This window comes from Prionailurus viverrinus, chromosome B4, assembly GCF_022837055.1.
Source record: "Prionailurus viverrinus isolate Anna chromosome B4, UM_Priviv_1.0, whole genome shotgun sequence".
Taxonomy (NCBI): domain Eukaryota; kingdom Metazoa; phylum Chordata; class Mammalia; order Carnivora; family Felidae; genus Prionailurus; species Prionailurus viverrinus.
The window spans coordinates 104804830-104826636 of record NC_062567.1 but is presented as its reverse complement, the minus strand read 5'-3'; positions in this window follow the sequence as shown (position 1 = coordinate 104826636).

The following is a 21807-nucleotide window of genomic DNA, read 5'->3' as shown; positions in this document are numbered from 1 at the left end:
CAGGAAAGGAAACAAAATCACAGAATCCAGACGTTGTTTAGTACTAATATGTTGATCAGTGAAACTGGCTTTTTAACACAGTCTTCTGTTTTCTTTTCCTAGCCACACGTCCAAAATCACAAAACATTGCTTTCAATTCCAAACACCAATGTGACCATGTTTAAGGGTAAAAAGATGTGCTGATGTTTGCTATACCTTGATTGTAGATTCATACATGTCTTCAAAAGTAGGTTGAAGTCATAATTGCTACCGACTTTGTAGTTTCCAAACTGAACCAGTGTAAGATAAATTGTCTCTTAAAGTTTATACTAGACCTACACCCCTGTCAGACTCGTCTAGTGGATATTGTCATCCAGCTATAGATTTTGTATGTCACTTTCTTTGTATTATAAACTAACTTTATTATTTGTATTAAAATTAATCTGTAATTTAGGAATATTAAGATTTTGCCCCCGATTTTTTAAAATATGAGGGCAGTAAGGAATTCTTCCTTTCAACTTATCTCCCTACCCCCAGACAAATCACTACAATAACTAAAGAAACCTCTGACCTAGAAATCAACATTCTAATTTAATCAGACTATTTCGCTGGTATGATCTGATGACTACAAAACTAATTCTCAGTAGCAGATGAATTACTTTAATAGTAATGGTTCACATATTGTCAGGCAACAAATATGGGATCATTTCTCAAGAGGTAAATATCTGAAAACCCGGACCAATGGGCCAATGTGTTAAGTCAGTGAGATTAGAGAAATATGATGCACTGAAATAAATCTATACACAAAGAGCAGTAGAATCAACTTTTGTTGTAATATCACTGGGTTTTTTTATATTTCCCTTCCCACCTGAAATAATAACAATCTAGGCAATTCAGGTGTCAATCTTTCTTACGAATAGAAAGTTAATATGTACCTTTTATTTTATTTTTTAAATTTTTTAATGTTCATTTATTTTTGAAAGAGAGAGACAGGGCGTGAGTTGGGAAGGGGCAGAGAGAGAGGGAGACACAGAATCTGAAACAGGTTCCAGGCTCTGAGCTCTTAGCACAGAGCCCAAGGCAGGGCTCAAACTCAGGAATCCTGAGATCCTGACTTGAGCCAAAGTTGGGCGCTTAACTGACTGAGCCACCCAGGCGCCCCTAATATACGCCTTTTAGAGTAACAAGTTTTCTTTGCCAGCTTGGGTACTCCATCACTTGGAAACTGAATTTCGTGGGGTACCTAGCAATTACTTCACTTGGAAACAAAGATACATACTTTCCTGACTTGGGAGTTGTGAATGAAAGTTAGATAAATGTTGATAGTTTTGAAAAGTGATTCCAGATGAAGATATAATAGAAGAGAGTTAGCTGTATATAACATATTTCAAAATTGTAAGCTTGAAAAGTAGTTACACGGAGATCACATTCTCTAAGGTATAATTTCTGTTTTAAAGAGTAACCTTAGGGGTGCCTGGGTGGCTCAGTCAGTTAAGCAGGCAACTCTTGATTCCGACTCAAGTCATGATCTCACAGTTCTTTGAGCCAAAGCCTGCTTGGGGCTCTCTTTCTCCTCTCTCTCTGCCCCTACCCCACTTGTTCCCTGTCTGTCTCTCTCTCTCTCTCTCTTTTTCTCAGAAATAAAATATAAACTTGGGGCTCCCAGGTGGCTCAGTTGATTGGGCATACAACTTCAGCTTAGGCAATGATCTCACAATTCCTGGGTTCAAGCCCTACTTTGGGCTCTGTGCACAGCTCAGAGCCTGGAGCCAGCTTTGGATTCTGTGTCTCCCTCTCTCTCTCTGTCCCTCCCCCACTTGTGCTCTGACTCTCTCTCAAAAATAAATAAACATTAAAAAAATTTAAAAATAAAAATAAATTAAAAAAAATTAAAGAGTAACCTTAATGTACTAATGTGGTTTTTTTTCTATGAATCTAACATAAAATCATGAATTTGTTTAGGTCAGGAGATTCTGGTAAACTAGCTCTTATTGAGAGGTAAATGATAAACGTAGATGCTTTAAAAACATTTCTATTGGCACCAACAACAACTTAGAAATGGCCAAGTTATACTTATTTTAATTACTTAGTATTTATTGATCAGCTAGTGTATGCCAGTATTGTGAGAGATAATGGAAATATAAATGAATGTTATACCCTTTGTTCTCAAGGTGCTCCAGCCAGGTAGACACAGGGAAATCATCAAACATTTAAAATGCGTTGTGATGAGGGGTGCCTAGGTGGTTCAGTCGTTTAAGGGCCCAAATCTTGATTTTGGCTCAGGTCATAATTTCACTGTTGAGTGCTGGCTCTGAATCCAGCAAAGAGCCCCCTTCCCATCCTCTGTCTCCCTCTCACCTCCCCACTAGTGTGTTCATGCCTGAACTCTCTCTCTCTCTCTCTCTCTCTCAAAAAAAAAAAAAAAAAAAAAAAAAAAGCATTTAAAGTACATTATGATGAATGTAAAAGAAAAACTTAAATGCAATTCCAGGGGTGAAAGTAGAAATGCGTGACTGTGGCCTCAGAGAAGGCTTCGTAAAATACGGACATAAGTAAGTTTTAAAAGATAAACAGAGTTTACTAGGGAAAAAGTTGTGATTTTATGCTAGGCAAGAAAAACAGCATAAGCAAAGATTCGAAAAAATATGGTTTGTTTTGGAGGAAGCTATAAGGTTTTCCATACTGTTGAACCGAAAAGGAGCACAGTCCTTGGAAAAGTGAGCTGGTTGATCTTAGAAAAGCAAAGTGTGATAGAGGAATAAGAGACATAAAGGCTGAGGTTTGAGTTAGGACAGGCCTGTGGTCACTGGTAGGAGGAGGAGGAATTGGAGGGTTCTAAGCACACAGACATACTTAGGTGTGCATTCCAGAAATGCCATATTGATATCGGCATGGAAGGTTTGGTTTACAAGTGCATATTCTTATGTAAATTTAAGGAAAAGAAGTTATCACAAAATCAAAATAATAAAATGCTCAGAATATGGTACCCATGGGGCTAAATTTTAGTGAACATTGGCTCCTTGTTTCCAGTGGGGAGAAATTTTCATTCTATTTCTTGTATGGAATTTTTGCTTACATGTTGGAAATTAGTATGTTATAGTCTAATTTTGCTTTTTATGTCCCCCCCTCTCTTAATAGTTAATGATTTTTTTTTTCTCTTTTAAAACAAGGACCATGTTGAGGCACCTGGGTGGCTCAGTCGTTTGAGTGTCCTACTTTGGCTCGGGTCATGATCTGAAGGTTTGTGGGTTCGAGCCCCACATCAGACTGCCTGCTGTCAGCTCAGAGCCTTCTTTGGATCTTCTGTTCCCCTCTCTCTCTGTCCCTCCTGCCCCCCTACCCTTCGGCTTGTGTTCTCTAAAAAAAAAAAAAATTTAATAAAACAAGGACCATGTCTTGTCTTATATTTGCACTCTGTTAAATAATATATTGAGTCATGAAAATCAGTAACTACTGAATAAATGCATCAATCAATCAAACAATTAATCAAAGTTCTAGTCATCTGCCAGTGTGCAGCAGTTGAACACAACACCTACTTTTGTTCTTCTGAAAGACATGCTCAGAATTTGACCAAGTAGTGATTCTTTACTGCTGCTTTGGCATCTATTCTATATCCCTCCCTTGTATTCACAGGTAGGCAAAGAACCAATGTTTGTGAATTTATAAATATTTTTATGAAAATAAACGAGATTAGTTACAAAGTTATTTACTATACTAGTATTCCAATATGGGTTTGGGGGGGGGGTTGGTAGAAGAGAAAGGAGTAGAGTTTTAGTTAACATAAGGATGTGTTTCATATAATTCGGTTCATATCCTTAAGCATATACCCATGATGTACGTCCTGATGGGAAAAAAATGGGTTCCAGCACCAGTGAAAGGGGAATAGGAACAGAACAGGTATCAGAAGTCTATTTTCATCAAAAAGAAGAAGCTATTCAGTTTCTTCATTCCATAAACTTACATAAGGTGTCTCTTCTCTGAAAGTGGCCCAAAGCCCAAGCTTTGATCTACCTGTTAGAAAATCAAACTAATAATTTATCTAATATAGCATCACAAGAGATATTTCTTTTTGAATAGTAAATAGCAAAATAATTAGACTTTAACTTTGAACTTCTGAATTTGATCAATAATAGTGAAGAGAAGTTCATTGATACTTTTTCTATGATTTCTTGCCCTTTCTACATGCATTGGTGCAAGTGTTTTAGCCTTTCTAGCAAAAGTTTATAATTGGAAATGAAAGAATATTTTTAAAAAATAAACAAAATCCAAACGCAATATAAGTAACTTCCATTTTAGTAAAAATTGACCTTTTCGGGGGAAAAAAAAACTCTTGTATTTCCTATTTGTTTACATAGTCATTTGATTATTTACCCTACACATTTTTATGAAGTTCCCACTATGAATCCTGCATTGCTCTAGCTTGAGATACATCAGCTGGAAATACAAAGAATCTTAACCTTATGAGCGTAAAGAAAAAAAAAACAATAAATATAACAAATAATTATAGTTAACTAGAACACAATAAATGCTATGGAAAAAGAATAATTAGGGAGAATTGAGAGTGCTGAAGGGCAGGATGCAATTTAAAACAGAATGATCAAGGATACTTGAACAGTGTTGGAGATGAAGACATTGACTTGCAGATATTTGGTGTGAAGTGTTCCAAGCAGAGGGAACAGCCATTGCTAAGTCCCTCCTAAGGGTGGAACATGTTTAGTGTATTCGAGAGCAGGAAGGAAGCCAACATGGTAGGAGCTGAGTGAGCAAAGGGGATGAACACGAATTGCACATAAGCTCGTGCAATGTGTTCAGGGATGGAGAGCAGATCATGGAGAACCTTGTAGGACATTTTGTGGAATTTGACTGTACTCTGAATGAAATTGCAGATTTTTAAGAATGAGAGGGACAGGTTATGACTTATATTTCAAAGTACTATTTCAGCTACTATTAGAAATGAAGTGTAGAGGGATAGAGCAAGATTAAGTCAACCAGGAAGGAGGCTATTTGAGTAGCATAGACGAGAGATAGAAGGTGGTTCACACCAGGGAGATGGAAGGATAGAAGACAGAAGTAGCCAGTTTCTGGAAATATTTTGAAGGTTTATCCATATTTTAATTTGATTTCATTTGTTTGATTTGTTTAATTTGTTCTTATATAAACTCAGCTAGACGTGAAAGTCTTAAAAGGCTCATGTAATGCTAAAATACTCTCTCAAAATTTTGCACTTCCTGTTCCTTTCAAGTATATTTGTATTATCTCACATGTGGATGGTGAGTTGCTTGAGGATATGACACAAATTTTAAGTATAACTCTGCCTTAATTGTACTAAGTACTCAGTAAATATTCTTGGATTAGTTTTCTTAAATGAAGATTTGAGAAAGCTTAATAAAAATGTCCACTTTTGTGTAGTTCCCTGTCTTATCAAGTCTTCTGTCATTAAAAACAAAAACAAAAACAAAACTATTGGGGCGCCTGGGTGGCTCTGTCGGTTAAGCATCCGACTTCAGCTCAGGTCATGATCTCACAGTCTGTGAGTTCAAGCCCGGCGTTGGGCTCTGTGCTGACAGCTCAGAGCCTGGAGCCTGCTTCAGATTCTGTGTCTCCCTCTCTCTCTGCCCCTCCCTGCTCATGCTCTGTCTCTGTCTCAAAAATAAATAAAAACATCAAAAATTTTTTTTAAAAAAACCATGTGAGATCTTAGGATATGTTTTATGGCAATAGATACTCATTATTTTATAAAGTATTGTGATTACAAAGGTTAATTCACTTAATCTTTTCATCAATTGTAATATGCTTATGGTGACAGAATTTAATATTCTTTGTATTTTTCATGTAAATATGCAATCAATAAGGAGACCTACCAGTGAAAAAGAAACATGGAAAAAAAAAAGAGTAAAATATTAGTTTAAGTCCAAATTTGCCCCATGAGAGAGATGTATATTTATGTTCATGAGAAGTTCCTGGTAGCAGTTAACACAGCATGCTTGGATATAGTTCTTTTCATAAAGATATGAAAATTAGTGCAATAAATATAATTTATTGGTCTCTACTGATTTTAAAGTTTTTTTTTTTTTAATTCTTGGGGCACCTGGGTGGCTCAGTCGGTTAAGTGTCTGAGTCTTGATTTCCACTCAGGTCGAGATCTCATAGTTCATGAGATCAAGCCCCGCATCAGGCTCTACACTGACAGTGTGGAGCCTGCTTGGTATTCTCTCTCTCTCCCTCTCTCTCTGCCCTGTCCCGTTGGTACTCTCTCAAATTCAAAATAAATAAACATTTTAAAAAAATTAAATAAATAAGGTTACATTATTCTTTAGTACAAAACAGACAGAAATGTCCAAAAACTTATAATTTAAGCCATATAACAAGATGAATGATATAATATTGCTTTCAATTCTGACAACAAATGGAAAATGCATACCCTGTTTTTACCCTCTATGTAGGGCAATATGCATTTTAACCTGGATCTGGGAAAATACACATTGTTCTAAAGTAAAAAAATATTCAACACAAAGTATAATTTGAATTTATAAGATGAAAATTAAGTTAATCTATTTTTTCTTTTTTGTCATTTTGATCTAAAGCCCATCATATTAGTGAAGGTGACTAATCCAAGAATTTGAAGGATGTAGACAATTATGCAGAAAGTACATTTGATATAATGTCTAACCAATAGAGAAGCAAAACTCTTGCTTGGATTATTGGGATAACAACACTTTACCTATAGAAGCTCAGCTTACATATTCCTTTACATTCGTATTTAAATTTCAATGTGATTAAAACCAGAATTTTTCGTGTTAAAAAAAAATGACAACACTTGTAACTATACATTATAGATTGGAGATATTTAGGGCATGGGACAAAATGATTAATAACAAGTTTTTGTAGAACTTCATGTAACAAAAGTAATTCTGTTTAAAAATACTGTGAAGCATCTGCTCTTTCAAACTCTGAGTTCATTGGATAATTTCATCACTTTTTTCTTCTGAAAAGTCACCTTAGTAGCCTTCACAGAATGGATAATAACATTATGCAAATCATAAAGCTATTTTAGCAACATTCTTGTGTGGTTGGTATGTGTATGTGTGTGAATGTATGTATGTGTGTTACAATTTGAAAGCAAAATAATCTGAGAAGTTTTATAGATAAAGATATGTTGGGGCGCCTGGGTGGCGCAGTCGGTTGGGCGTCCGACTTCAGCCAGGTCACGATCTTGCGGTCCGTGAGTTCGAGCCCCGCGTCGGGCTCTGGGCTGATGGCTCAGAGCCTGGAGCCTGTTTCCGATTCTGTGTCTCCCTCTCTCTCTGCCCCTCCCCCGTTCATGCTCTGTCTCTCTCTGTCCCAAAAAATAAATAAACGTTGAAAAAAAAAAAAAGATATGTTAATCTTTGACTATTTTACTAGTGGAAAATAATTCAAGTGGAGCCACATGGCGATGTTTCCAAACCCTTAACTCTCTCAGGAATAAAGGATATACAGACTTTGAAATAAAATCCTAAACGCCCATTGATTCCAGCTTATTATGAAAAGTGTTTAATGCACATTTACATCTGGTGGCAAGCCAATTCATTAAGCTCATATGATTCTTATATTAAGTTTCTGTGATCCCTTATCTACAATACTTTAATCTGAGAATAAGTCAATTTAGTTGCCAGACGTACACATTTGTCAGGTAAGCTTTCCTTATAACTTCCCATCTTCGCTGGGAATGGAAATCACCCACAAAAGAAATGCTCCAAAATTTGGATCTGTACCTTCCACTCTAATTGCATAGAACATCTTTCATGCCTGCAGATATTTTTACATCTAAGACAGCCTGCAGCTCTGCTTGGCAACATGAAACTTGTTTCACAAATTTTTCAGCAGCTGGTATGATAATGAGCCAGTCTTTATGTAAATCAGTGATCTTTCTAATCAATTTTTAACTACAAAATGAATTTTTTTTTAATTTTTGAGTAAATTTTTTAATGGCAAAATGCTTCATAAAATCTATTTATTTAGCTTGCTTTTCATTCAGTCTCTAATTTGAATAAATGTTGCCATGAAACAGAAAAAAACTTTCTGCCAGAACTATTGTTGTTTTTTAATTTTTTTAAATGTTTATTTATTTCTGAGAGAGAGAGAGAGAGAGACAGAGCACAAGCGGGAGGGGCAGAGAGAGAGGGAGACACAGAATCCGAAGCAGGCTCCAGGCCCTGAGCTGTCAGCATAGAGCCCTACGTGGGGCTCAAACTCACAAACCGTGAGATCATGACCAGAGCCGAAGTCAGTAGCTCAACCGACTGAGCCACCCAGGTGCCCTTAGAACTATTGTTTTTAAAGGTGTGATAGGCTAAAGGTACACTTTACTTTTCCTTTTAACAAATAGTATTATAAAATAATACATTTTTACTAATTAAATGTAGTGAGTTTGGCATATTCTTGCAGTAACCACTTTAAAGGCAGTATATTCACATCAATCATTTTTTAGAAAGGCAAAGTACAAAATAAAAATGCTACTTTTGATGCTGCAGCAAATTATTCTTTTTAATTTTATGAGCCAATATTTTTCAAATCACAAACTAAGCAACTATTAAATGTACCCAGTTATTTACCAAGTGCAAGTTACTTTATTATTATGCCATGAAATGACCATTCTTTTGAGAATGAAGTGTAATACTACATATAGGCTCTTTGTTCTCTGACTGTATTTTTGTGTACATGGACCTACTTTCCTGACTTAATACCCTAGAGTACAGTAGTGTCCTCAGAGAGGATGGGAAAATGTACTCAACCTTTACCACAGAACAGGAAATAAAGTTTATTGTTACATTTATATTTTACCTAAACAGTATATATATCTTTCTGCAAAACACGATGGGTTGTACCTTTTATCCACTTATTTCTAAGGTGACTAGGGATAACTTTTGACTTTCAAAATTCAAAGGTAAAGATTTATCTTTGATTCAATACCATAGACATCTCAAATATCCACTGAGCATGTTATGAAACACCAATATTCTAAATTAAAGTATAGAGGAACATTTTATTCTCACCAATTTGAATAATTAAATACATTCCTAATATTCAAAGATGAGGTTTTAAAAAAGAGCATGGTTTGACTGATATTTTTGGTAGGCATTATTTTTTAAATCTGCATTTTGACTTTGTAGATTTGGATGTGGAATAATATAAAGCTTGCTGCAGAGCAAAGTGTGTTTGAGTTGAAAACCAAAACAAATAATTATTTTTGGAATGACACTACCATTTGCTTTTCTTTTTTTCCCAGATTCAAGATCCATTTCTTTTTCTTTATCATTTAGTTAATTAATTAATTAATTAAATTTTTGAGAGAGAGAGCATCGACAGGGGAGGGGCAGAGAGAGAGGGAGACAAAGAATGTTAAGCAGACTCCATGTTCAGTGGGAAACCCAACATGGGGCTCAGTATCACAACCATGAGATTATGATCTGAGTTGAAATCAAGAAGTAGACGCTTAACCAACTGAGCCACCCAGGTGCCCCCAAATCCACTTCTTGTCCGAATGCTTTTTTCTCCAGCTCTGAAACCTAGAATTTAGAAGACTGCCTATAAGAAGCTAGATTCTTAATATATATTTAGCAGTTAAATTAGTAAAAATGGTTTCTTTCCTTGTCATTGTAATAACAATGCAGTCTTTAGTTTTCAATGACTTTCAGTTTTGTATGTGCTATTTTGGTGTATAGAAATGCATATTTTTGTTTTTGTAAGCTTTATGCAGACAGATTTGCCTGATGAACATAGACGCAAAAACCCTCAACAAAATACTAGCAAATTGAATCCAGCAGCACATTAAAAGGATCATGTACCATAATCCATGGTGATTTGTAGTGCCTGGGTGGCTCAGTGGGTTAAGTGTATGACTTCAGCTCAGGTCATGATCTCACGGTTCATGGGTTCAATCCCCAGGATGGGCTCTGTGCTGACAGCTCAGAGCCTGGAGCCTGCTTCGGATTGTGTGTCTCCCTCTCTGCCCCTCCCCGACTGGCACTCTGTCTCTGTCTCTCTCTGTATCTGTCTCTGTCTCTCTCTCTCAAAAATAAACATTAAAAAATTTTTAAAAAAACAGTGATTTATCCTTGGGATGCAAGAATGTTTCAACAAATGCAAATCGATGAAGGTGATACACTATAGAACAAAGGATAAAAATCATATCACATCATCTTCTCAATAGATGCAGAAAAAGCCCTTGACAAAATTCAACATTCATTCATGACAAAAAACTCTCAACAAATTAAGTATAGAAAGAACATACCTCAACATAATAAAGAGCATGTATGACAAATCAACAGTTAACATCATATTCAATGGTAAAAATATGAGTTTTCCTCTAAGATGAGGAACCAGACAAGAATGCTCTCTCATACTACTTCCACTTGATATAGTACTGGAAGTTCAGGTCAAAGCAATTAGACAAGAAAAAGAAATAAAAGGCATCCAAATAGGAAAGGAAGAAGTTAAGGTGTCTCTCTCTTTTTTTTTTAATTATTTTTTATCTATCTATTTATTTATTTATTTTTATTTGAGAGAGAATACATGAGTGACCTGGGGAGAGGGGCACAGGGAGAGATAGAGAGAGGGAGAGGGAGAGAGGGAGAGGGAGAGAGAGGGAGGGAGAGAGAGAGAGAGAGAGAGAGAGAGAGAGAGAGAGAGAATCTTAAGTAGGCTCCAGGCTGAACACAGAGCCTGACACTGGTCTCTGTCCCATGACCTGAGCTCAAATCGAGAGTTGGATGCTCAACTGACTGAGCTACCCAGGTGTCCCAAGTTGTCACTATTTTTAAATGATCTTATATAAAGAAAACCCTAAAGATTCCACCAAAGAACTATTAGAATTAATAAATATATTCAGTAAAGTTATGGGATACAAAATCAACATACAAAAATCAGTTGCATTTATATAAACTAGTAACAAACTATACAAAAAAGTAATTAAGAAAACAATCCCATTTACAATAGCATTAAAATATTTAGGAATCAATTTAACCAAGGAAGAGAACAATCTGTTCAATGAAAACTGTGAAACATTGATGAAAGAAATTAAAGAAGCATACATAAATGAAAAGATATTCCATGATCATGGATTGGAATTGGAATTAATGGTGTTAAAATGTTGACACCATACAATGCATTCTTTAAGATGAATTACTGTTACCTCCGTCTTGGAAGTTAAGAAAACTGATGCAGAGTCAGAGTTTAAAAGCCACTCACTTCCCTGTGTTGACAAAAAGAAAGTCAACCTCAAAGTAAGCTAGTAAATGCTTCATTTGTTGTCTTACTAAGGAGTATAGCCCAGATACAGTCTTTCAGATCGCTTTGCAGAACTTCTCTGAAGCTCAGTAGCTGTAAGGAAAAGAAGTAAGTGTACGTGCTCACAAGCAGTTCTCTAAATATTTGGATGTCACAAGGTATAATTTGTTCAGTTTTAACAATTAAGGTTTACTGATTTCTACATAGACACGTGAAAGACCCTTAGGTCATCTTAATACGTTATGTTTCTATCGTATCTGATTGTCCAAAACATTGCTTGCATGCCTCCACTTAACTGATTTTCCAGTTCTTCCTGTTTTCAATATCTCCCTGAGGTCAGTTGAGATGGTCACAGAAGACTGACATCAGTCACCTACGCAGTTTTAGTGCACACCTGCAAGCATTTTTTTAGAGAAAGAGAGGTCAATGCTCAGAAAGCCTATAGGTCCCAACTCAGGCAAAATGATATATACTTTCTATAGCAAGACTTAATAGAAATGGAATGACTAATAAACTGCCTTCTTCATTATAATGACTCAAGGACTGGGCTGGGCGAGGCTCCACCTACAGATGGAAGGTCTTTAAGGCATACCATTGGGCAAGATTGGAATTGCCAAGGACAGAGAAGTGGAACTACCTGGGGGACAGCTAGATAGGGCAATATATGGGTGCAAAACCAGAGAGACGTTTAACTACAGAAAATACTTTAGATTACTTAAGTGCTTGGGTTTTATTAGATTAATTTCTCATAATCTTCACTCCTTTCCTTAACCTTATGGGAGAAATACACCTCTCTGTCCCATTATATGGGTTTGGCCAAGTGATTTGCTTTGGCTGATAGAATGTGGGAAGTTTTGAGAGTGTTCCATTTCTAATTCTGGCTTTAAGAGGAATCCAGTTTCTATTGGAACTTTTTTGCACTTCTGCATTTCTACCATGAGAAGACCATGCCTTGGAAGTTAATGGTCTAAGGTAGGTGTGAGACATGTGGAGCAGCCTTGAACAAAGCTTAGAACCAATGCTGCCAAATCAGTCTAGATAATGTAACCTCCCCAAAGATATGTGATGAGGATAGTGATTGTAGTTTTAAGCCACCGAGTTTGGGAACGATTTGCTTTTTGCAATATTAATGTGGCAATAACTGTCTTCCTCAGTGCTTCTCACTTATTCTTGAATTAGCACTATCTTTCAAATGAATTGGTCCAGCCTCTCTCATTTACTCCTGTCATGCTATTATTTTGAATTATGACCATTAGTCTTCTTTTCATAATCAGAAGTTGACAGAGCTGTACAAATAGGTAGGGAGAGATCATCAAATGGTGGTCCCCAGCATTATCAAATACAGAGAGAATCCGAAGTTGAGAAAAAAGCAGAATTTCATTTAACGCAAGAATCTACTTTGCTGGGTGTGAAATGCAATTTTCAAGTATTCCTCATAAGAGAAGTATGTGAAAATAACTAAGAGATTAAAATATGACAATTAGACTTAGAGTAAGGGTGTGTGAAAATAATAGAAGAGAAAAATTGCTGTTAAGAATTTTTATTAGACTATAGAGTCTCATCTGACTCACTCATGTTTTATACATTTTCCCTGATCCTTATAGGCATAACATTAAACTAACATATTATTAAATATGATTGCACACTGCTGTTCCTTGAAAGATATGCTATTATACCTCCCTCTACTTTTAAGTTCTGCAAATTAGTTTGGCTTAAGTCCAAAGCAGCACCAATACTTATGCATTATTTAATTTAAAAGCCCTGAAATCAATTTTTAATCCTCAAATATTGTTATTTTCAAAGGAAATATGATCTTCTTGGCTTTATTTCCTACAACAAACAAAACTATTCTAAGAAATTATTTGACAGAACTTGTAAATGTAATTGGACTGTGGTATACTAGCTTAGAATTAAAATTGCCCTCTGTTTATTGCAGAGTAGTTTACACAAGTTTTTTTTTTTTTTTCATGTAAAAACCTGGGCTAGGTAAACTCTGTTACATTTAGAACTTTTTATGATAAAGTACTCGGTATTGTAACAGAATTACTGTGTTCTCTGGAAGGCATGTCTTCAAAAACATATTCCACTTTCAGCTTCTTAGACCTAACGTGATTGTCTTTTAAATTCTTTATTGTGGTGAAGCACAATATCAACTTTCCAATTATTCAAGTTGTGGCTAATAGTAAGCCCTTACTCTCCTTTGGGAAACTAAGTCTATTAACCACAATATGCCTTGGAATTGTTCTTTTCAGTGTTTCTCAGCGATGTTTTTCCCTTTCCTGGCATTGTTCTAGAAGACCTTTAGCACTTCTTAAAACACTGCAAAGACCATTGTGATGCTTGCACAGACTTAGCACTTAGCAAATGTTTACTGGAGAGAGTGAATGAACGAATGAATTATTCTTTCTCCAAAAATCTGTTATGATTCGCTCCCCTTTTTTTATGTCCTTAGGCCATACATCTTTAGTACTACGATCAAATAGATCACCAGGACATGACTTAATTATCTTTGCAATCTCATCTCTTAACCATATCAGACACATATTTCATTTTCCTCTCAGGAATAAACTTCATTCTCACAACTATGTGCTTTTGTTCATATCATTCTCTTAATCTGAAATAGGTTTCCCTAAATTTCCTATCTGGAAAAATCCCATTTTTCTTGCACGTCTCATTTTCACTCTATTTCATAATAATTAAGAGACTAAACATATATCTGCTGGAAGGCATAGGAATTTCACTCCTAGGCATTTACCTAAGAGAAATGAAAATATATATCAATGAAAACAAGTGTGAAAGAATATTTATAGCAAACGTATTCCTAATAGCCAAGACTGGAAGTAGGCCAGGTATCCATCAATAGACGTATGGATAAACACTGTATATTTATATTCACACGAAAGAATGCTACTGAGTAATAAAAACGAATGAACTACTCCCACAACATGGGTGCATTTTAAAAGTATATTTCTGAATAAAGACATAATAAAATATTACTACTGTATGATTTCATTTATATGAAGCTTTAGGGAAGTAAAATCTGAGCTAACTGCAGTTGTCCAAAAGTAATATGAGTAAAAAAGAAATAACTTATTGTAAGCAACTGCAATTCTTGGGTGGTTAGTTATACAACAAGGTTACTAATACCAGCATAGCTAGGAAACATATTTTTCAAGTATAAAATAATGTTATGCCCAACTCTCGATTTGAAATTTGGTTGAAATAAAGAATAGGCTCTGAAAATTTTCTTTTCCAAAATGACAAAAAAGGAAGAAGGCAACCTAAATAGGCAGATTTTTTAGAAGCCCTTGGAAAAAACCATGAATTACCTCTGAAAGATTACGAGGCCCAGATGGTTTCACAAGCTAATTCATTTCAGTCTTTTAAAGAAGAGATACTTCCAAGAAGGTATATACACATGAGTAAAATGTAAAATCTACCCAATTCATTTTGTAAAGTCGGCACAGAAAAAAACACCAAAAATATCACACACACACACGCACACACACACCTCATTTATGGTTAGAAATGTTATATGGTAGATTGGCTGTTTTCAATTTGACCCCATCATCACTTCCCTAAGGTGGGCACTACATTTCTAAGAATTTCCTTCTTTCAAGACTCTGAGGGTTTTCAAGTAGGAGAAACACATGTGTAACTTGGAAAACAGAAGTGAAGTGGCAATCCCCACTCTCAGGTCGCCCAGCCAGATGCTGCGGCTTCTTGGAATTCCTTGTGAGTTTGGAAACTTCCAGCAGCTACATTGCTTCAGGCTGAATTGTTAGTGAGTGTTTCTCTAATTCTCTGGCTCTAGTGATCTAGACCTTTACTCCCCTGCCCCAATGCCTTGCACGTTTATAACGGCTCTGCTCTGCTGACCAAAATAAGACTAATAAAAATGTTCATACCAGAGTCGTTCTAAGGGAACGGAATCGTATGGAGGGTAGTCTGGAATTGATTCTAGAATTTGCTTCTGTTTAAGGGTTTTGCAAAACCCCCTGCAATGGGTAGAAGGGATTCTGATACTCTCTAATATTAGGAAAGAGACTAAACACAGTGACAAAACTGAGTCTGAGAAGTCTTAGTATGGACTCAAGCTATAGGGGTTACAAATTTACAATATTTGAACCTCAAATATTCGGTATTTGATTTAGATTTCAACTGTTTTTGCTCTGTACTTACTTGCCCATGAATGATGTGGCTCCTTTCTAAATACAAGCTTCTCCCTTTATCTCTCATTACCATATAGTGAGTAACTTTTCCTGTGTTTGTCTTGGGGTTCTTCACACAACAGAGACTGTCATAATCATGTCTTTATTTTACAAAGTTACCATTGGAAGGCCTGGAAAATTCTCTATAGAAGATTGTTATAATGCAACTTTACTTACCCTTCCTGCAGCTTGAGAAACAGGTATTGTGGGGAAAATGCTGGGTTAGCCATTGGCCTCTCTGTGAGGAGGGGTGGCCCATATGTCAGATCCTGGCTAGGTCACCAATTGTTGGTTTGAAACTTCAGGAGCTCCCCAGGTGAAATCTGAAACTAGGCTGCCATACACAGAGTACAAGGAGAGACCCAAGAAACAGGCAGACTATTCCAGATTGGTAGGGGGGCAGGTTTAATAAGCAAGGAAGCTTACACATGAAGCTTGCCTAAGACTGCTACAAGATAAGTAAATCTCTAACTTGCCCACCAGAATTTTTTAAAAATAATTTTCATATTTTTTTAAGTTTATTTACTTATTTTGAGAGAGAGAGCGAGAGAGCGAGCACAAGTGGGGAAGGGGCAGAGAAAGGAGGAGAGAGAGAGAATCCCAAGCAGGCTCCGCACCACCACTGCAGAGCCCAATGCGTGGCTCAAATTCGGGAACCGCAAGATCATAACCCGAGCCAAATCAGAAGCTTAACTGACTGAGCCACTCAGGCGCCCCTGCCCACCAGAATTTTAAAACTTTCTATAGAGGCTTTAGTGGGGTTCAGTATATGCTCCAGATGGTCTCAACAACACACTACTCTCTCAAGGTTGAATTCTTGAGATGTCTCCAGCTATGGGAACACATTCTAAGGACAGGGTTGTAGGTAAGGAGACTCTGATTGCCTGGGTCCAGTTCATGGGTCAACCAGCAGTCACATACTCTCAATGACCTCTTTTAACACCTACTTTCTAGAATCCAATAACCATGTTGCCTAGAGAAGTTATTTTCATTCTATGCTTTATAGGGCTTCTTCTATTAGCCCATATTTTTGGCTACTTAGAATGTTTTTATTCATTCATACCCCTTTTCTGTTAATAGTGTCTTCTTTCACTGGAAGAAGTCTTGTCTGCTCAATATGATCATTATGGAACTATGAATCTCATTCCCAGAGCTATGTTAGTTGGTTCAGATATAAGAACATGATCCAGAATAACTAAACAAAAATAAACAAAACACACAGTTTCTTAAAAATCTATTTGGAGTAGAATTATACAATCATATGGACATTAACGTTTATGCTACATATTTGAACACTTAAAATCCATAATTAATAAGCTTAATCTAATAAATAAAATATATACTCTTTTGAGTTCAATATAAAGTATTTTTTAAAAAATGAACAAATACTAGACTACAAAAGACATCTCAAAAATTCCAAAAGAATTGACAATACAAAGATCAAGGTATCTCACTACAGTCTCCACATAAATGATTAGTAGTAAAATTAATTTTAAAGATGTGCTTATAAATTATGCAGGTAAGAATTGAAATTACTTAAAAAGATCACTAATTAATTTGTAGTTTGTAACTAATGTTGTACATATGGAGTAAATTATAATGTTGAAGCAATGTAATAGTAGTTGTTCAAATCCAAAAACTAGAGAAGACAACTAGAAGAAATATATAAATACAATGAGAAAAGAATTCACAAGAAAGCAAAAAGTACATTCCTAACAATATCAAAAGTTGATTATTTGAAAAAACTAAGAGATAAAAGTTTAGCAAGATTGATAGAAAAGAAAGAGATAAAGTAAAAATAGTGCTGTGGAGAAGTGCATGTATTTACAATGCATGTATAATGTAGGATTTAAAATAAAATAGTACTGGGGCGCCTGGGTGGCGCAGTCGGTTAAGCGCCTGACTTCAGCCAGGTCACGATCTCTCGGTCCGTGAGTTCGAGCCCCGCGTCAGGCTCTGGGCTGATGGCTCAGAGCCTGGAGCCTGTTTCCGATTCTGTGTCTCCCTCTCTCTCTGCCCCTCCCCCGTTCATGCTCTGTCTCTCTCTGTCCCAAAAATAAATAAACGTTGAAAAAAAAATTTTTTTTAAATAATAAAATAAAATAAAATAGTACTAACAAATTTATTGAAACACACTAAAAAACTAGGTGAAATGAACAATTTAAAAGAAAGGAATTACCAAAATTTACTCAATTATGGAAGAGTTAACTGAAATGAACCAACAGAAAAATTCAGTTAACAATAAAGTGTCTCTATTTACCATCTTCTTCCTACTCTCCTCAATTTCCCAGATGAGTAATAAACAATTTCTATCTTATGTAAGAGTATTTGAGAGACTAAGAGTGTAAACTCTGTATCTTGTTTTACAATGCTAGAATAACCTTGATTTAAAAAAAATGTAAGGTGAAGAATAAACAAATCACAAATAACTTCATTTTTTATATAGATGAAAAACTCTAAATATGAAAAAGTTGGATTTATCGATTTAAATAAAAAAATAGTAGTAAGGCAATAATTTGCTATCTCTGGGTCTCCTCTCTGTTCCTCAAACATGCTAGGTAAACTCCTCTTAGGGCCTTTTCACTGACTGACTCTTCTGCCTGAACATAAGCAAGGCCAACTTATGCGAGTGCTTCAAACCACTGCTCTAATAAGATCTCAGTGAGACTTAACCCTGATCACTCAGTTTAAAATTGACGCTCACCCTCCTCCCCCTGAATCTCCTAACCCCCTTAGCCTATGTTACCTTTTTAAAAATTTTATAGCACTTAGCTCTTTTAAACATATAATTTATTTATTATGTTTACTGTAAATTGTTTGCCTTTCCTTGCCCCACCCCACTAGATTATAAATTTTATGAAGGTAGAGATATTTGTCTCTTTTGTTTATTGATATACTTCAAGCACCTAGGACTATCTATACCTGCTATATAATAAGTACCCAATAAATATTCGTTGGATGAAATAGTTCATGATTTGAAAACTCAGTATGTTATTATCAGAAATAGTATATGCCAAAACACACTTCAATATGAAGAATATTTCTCAGTTATCACACATTACTCAGCTGTACCAGTGGAAGAAATATTGAAATATTTTCATACTGCTGGAAATATAGCTATGCCTAAGTCCCCCAAGTGCTTCCTTTCTGCTACTTCAGTCACCCTCGCTCCCTTACTGGGATACTGGTCCTCTCTAGGCTTAATTTCCTTTGGTTAGTGACAATTACAGTTATTAGTTACAGAAAATTAAATACTTTTAATATCACCATTTTTTAAAATAAAACATGGAAAAAAAAAAGGTAATTGAATGAAATCACCTAAGGAGAGTACGGAGAGAAAAGAAAAAAAAAAAAAAAAAAAGAAAGACATAAGGACCAAGGACAGAGCCCCAAAGCCATTAACATTTAGAAAGAGAATATAAATAAGATGGATAGAGTTATGAAAGATGTAGGGAAAAAAAATTGCAAGCATTTTTCATAAAAGTCGAAAGAAAAAAACTTTTTATTTGTCCTATTTTCCTCAAATGATTGTTGAAACAATATTGTTGTGAGTTTGTAAACCATACCAACTGATTTGATTGCTTTGACATTTGTCAACTTAGTTACCCCATCCTCTACCTATAGAGAGATCAGTTAATCTAGTAACCTTGCTTGTGCCTCTTAGCTCTTCATCAGCCAAGAAAATGTAGGAGGACTAGAATATTCACCAGATATTTTGGGATTGTGCAGACTTTGGTGTCATAAATATTTGAAACTATGTATCAAATAACTTTTAGTATGGGAAATAATATAATAAATTTTTATCAGAATAAAAAATAATTTCCACAATATACTACATACATAATAAGAAAATGAATTAACATAAACTTATAGTGTAAATTGATTTAAATATTTTCTTTTAGTACTGTAATTTTTAAATCTTTTTTTTTTTTCGTAAATATTTGCATTGTATTTCTGAGCACTGGTGCTATATCTTCAAGAGTTTTTTTTTTTATGTTTATTTTTGGAGAGGGGAGGGGCTGAGAGAGAGAGAGAGGGTGCGTGCCCTTGAACAGGGGAGAGGGAGACAAAGAGGGAGAGAATTCCAAGCAGGCTCCATGCTGTCAGCTCAGAGCCAGATGTGGGGCTCTATCTTGTGAACTGTGAGATCATGACCTGAGCTGAAATCAAGAGTTGGATACTTACTCAACTGAGCCACCCAGGTGCCCATATCTTTGGGGAGTTTTATATAATATTGTCATTTTGAAGGATTTGGTGCTTATAAGTAGGTATCAAATTCAGAAAGTGATCTAGATAGGGGTGGGTATTTATTTACAGTATCTAACAGATGCCTTCTAACTGTAAACATGGACAACCAAAGTCTCGTCTTTTTTTCTTTTGCAATGTGTGGCTAATAACTATATCTACTGCTTAGGGTTGGTATAAGAATTAAGAAAAATATGGCATTTAAATTATTCTGTACATTGCAAATGTACATACTTAACCTCAGATCAATACTTGCTAATATTAAATACAGTGTGGCCAAAAAGACTAATCTCCCTTTACTTGTAGGTTCAAATCTTCTAATCTTTCCCTTCTGCCTCTTCTCTCACAAAACACCATGTGGTCATTTGTCTTCCTGTGTGACAAAGAAAGCATTAAATAATTGTTAGCTAAAAGATATTAGCAAGTGGGTATTAGATCACTGAAGTGTCTTTATTGTTAAAATTTAGAAATACTTTTTACCTCTTTGACTAGAGTTTCTAGGTTCTCCTTTGGAATCTTTCCACTTCTCACTCCACTTATTATTTTATTTTTTTAATCAATTAATTTCTTTTTGAGAGAGAGAGGGAGAGCATGAGCAGAGGAGGGACGGAGAGAGAAGGAGAGAGAATCCCAAGCAGGCTTCGCACTGTCAGCTCAGAGCCCGACTAGGGGTGAGAACTCACAAACTGTGAAATCACAACCTGAGCTGAAATACAAGAGTGAGATGCTTAACCAACTGAGCCACCCAGGCACCCCTCCACTTCTTATTTTCAAAGGTGCCTAGCTCTTGTGTTAATTCTAGATTTCCCTCCTGTTAAAATTTATACATTCACTAAAGGTTTACAAGGTAGCATTAAAAAACATTAACTCTGAAGCCAACCAGATCTTGGTTAAAATCTCCATTCTGTCATTGAAATAGCTGTGTGGCTTTTCGCAATTTTTTTTCTCTTGAGTATCACCTCTGTCTAATCTCTAAAATCACCTCATTAATTAATTGAGAAGATTAAATGAGCTACTTTAAACTCCAGGTACTTAGTGGGAAACTTAATACCTGCTTTCTCTTATTCTCATTGGCTTCAAGACATGAATTAGTATTAGTCATTTTTGAGGGTATCACTCCACAAATATTTTGTGACTTGTAGCTTTGCACATGTATCTGAGGTAGATGTCAATTGTCAGTGAAAAAAAATGTGAGGAGGGAATAGTTGTAGGCAAGTGGGCCTTCTTTGTACTTATATAAACCATTCTTGCAAGCATACAAAAACTTTCCCACAGATAAGCCTAATCCTGATTATGGGGGACATAGCCCTACTTATTTTCTTAAATTCTTCTCAGTTGTTATTGGTATTATTTCTACTGTGCATCAATTTCAGAATATAAAAAAATATATATATCAACAGAAATATTTGCCTGTCACCAGTATGTGAAGTAAAAAGCAAATTATACAAGATGTTCCATAAGAGGTTTATTGGAATTGGTTTTATTTTTTTCCAATGGGACATCTGTCAGAGTATTTATTTACCCATGGCAGAGGGGCATCCAGGGAATCAGATCTAATTTAATATTTAAAAATATTTTAAAGGTGGGATTGGAAGAGACTGAGAAAAAGCTCTCTTGGCTGCAATAAAAGCTAAGGATTAGTAGCAGTGTTCTGACCTGAAATTTAGGTCTTGTGATTTCTTTCCAGGAGATTTCTCACTGCATGAAAAACCTGTCTGAAATGGCCTTGTTATTTAATTCAATCTTAATTGGATACAAACCGTCAAAATCTGAGGGATTGTTGAAAGCCCCCAAAGTGCACAAAGGTATTTTTTTAATGGTAACATTAATCGTTTGGAAGTGAAAAAATGTCCTTCATCAAGTCACTGAACCTTTCCACTATAATTGGTTGTAGGCTTATTCTGCATTTCTTTCCATTTTGAAAGTTTCAAGGACATAAAATTTAATCTCTAGAGCATATGCCCTGTTTAGGGGAAGGTTCAGCCATTTTCAAAAGAAAGCTAAGCTTTGTGCTCATTGAGGTATATTTTAGAGATTCTCCACGTGGCTTAATTATGAGTACGTCTTGTTTGCTACAAGAAGTGAGTCAGCCTTCGTGTTGTAA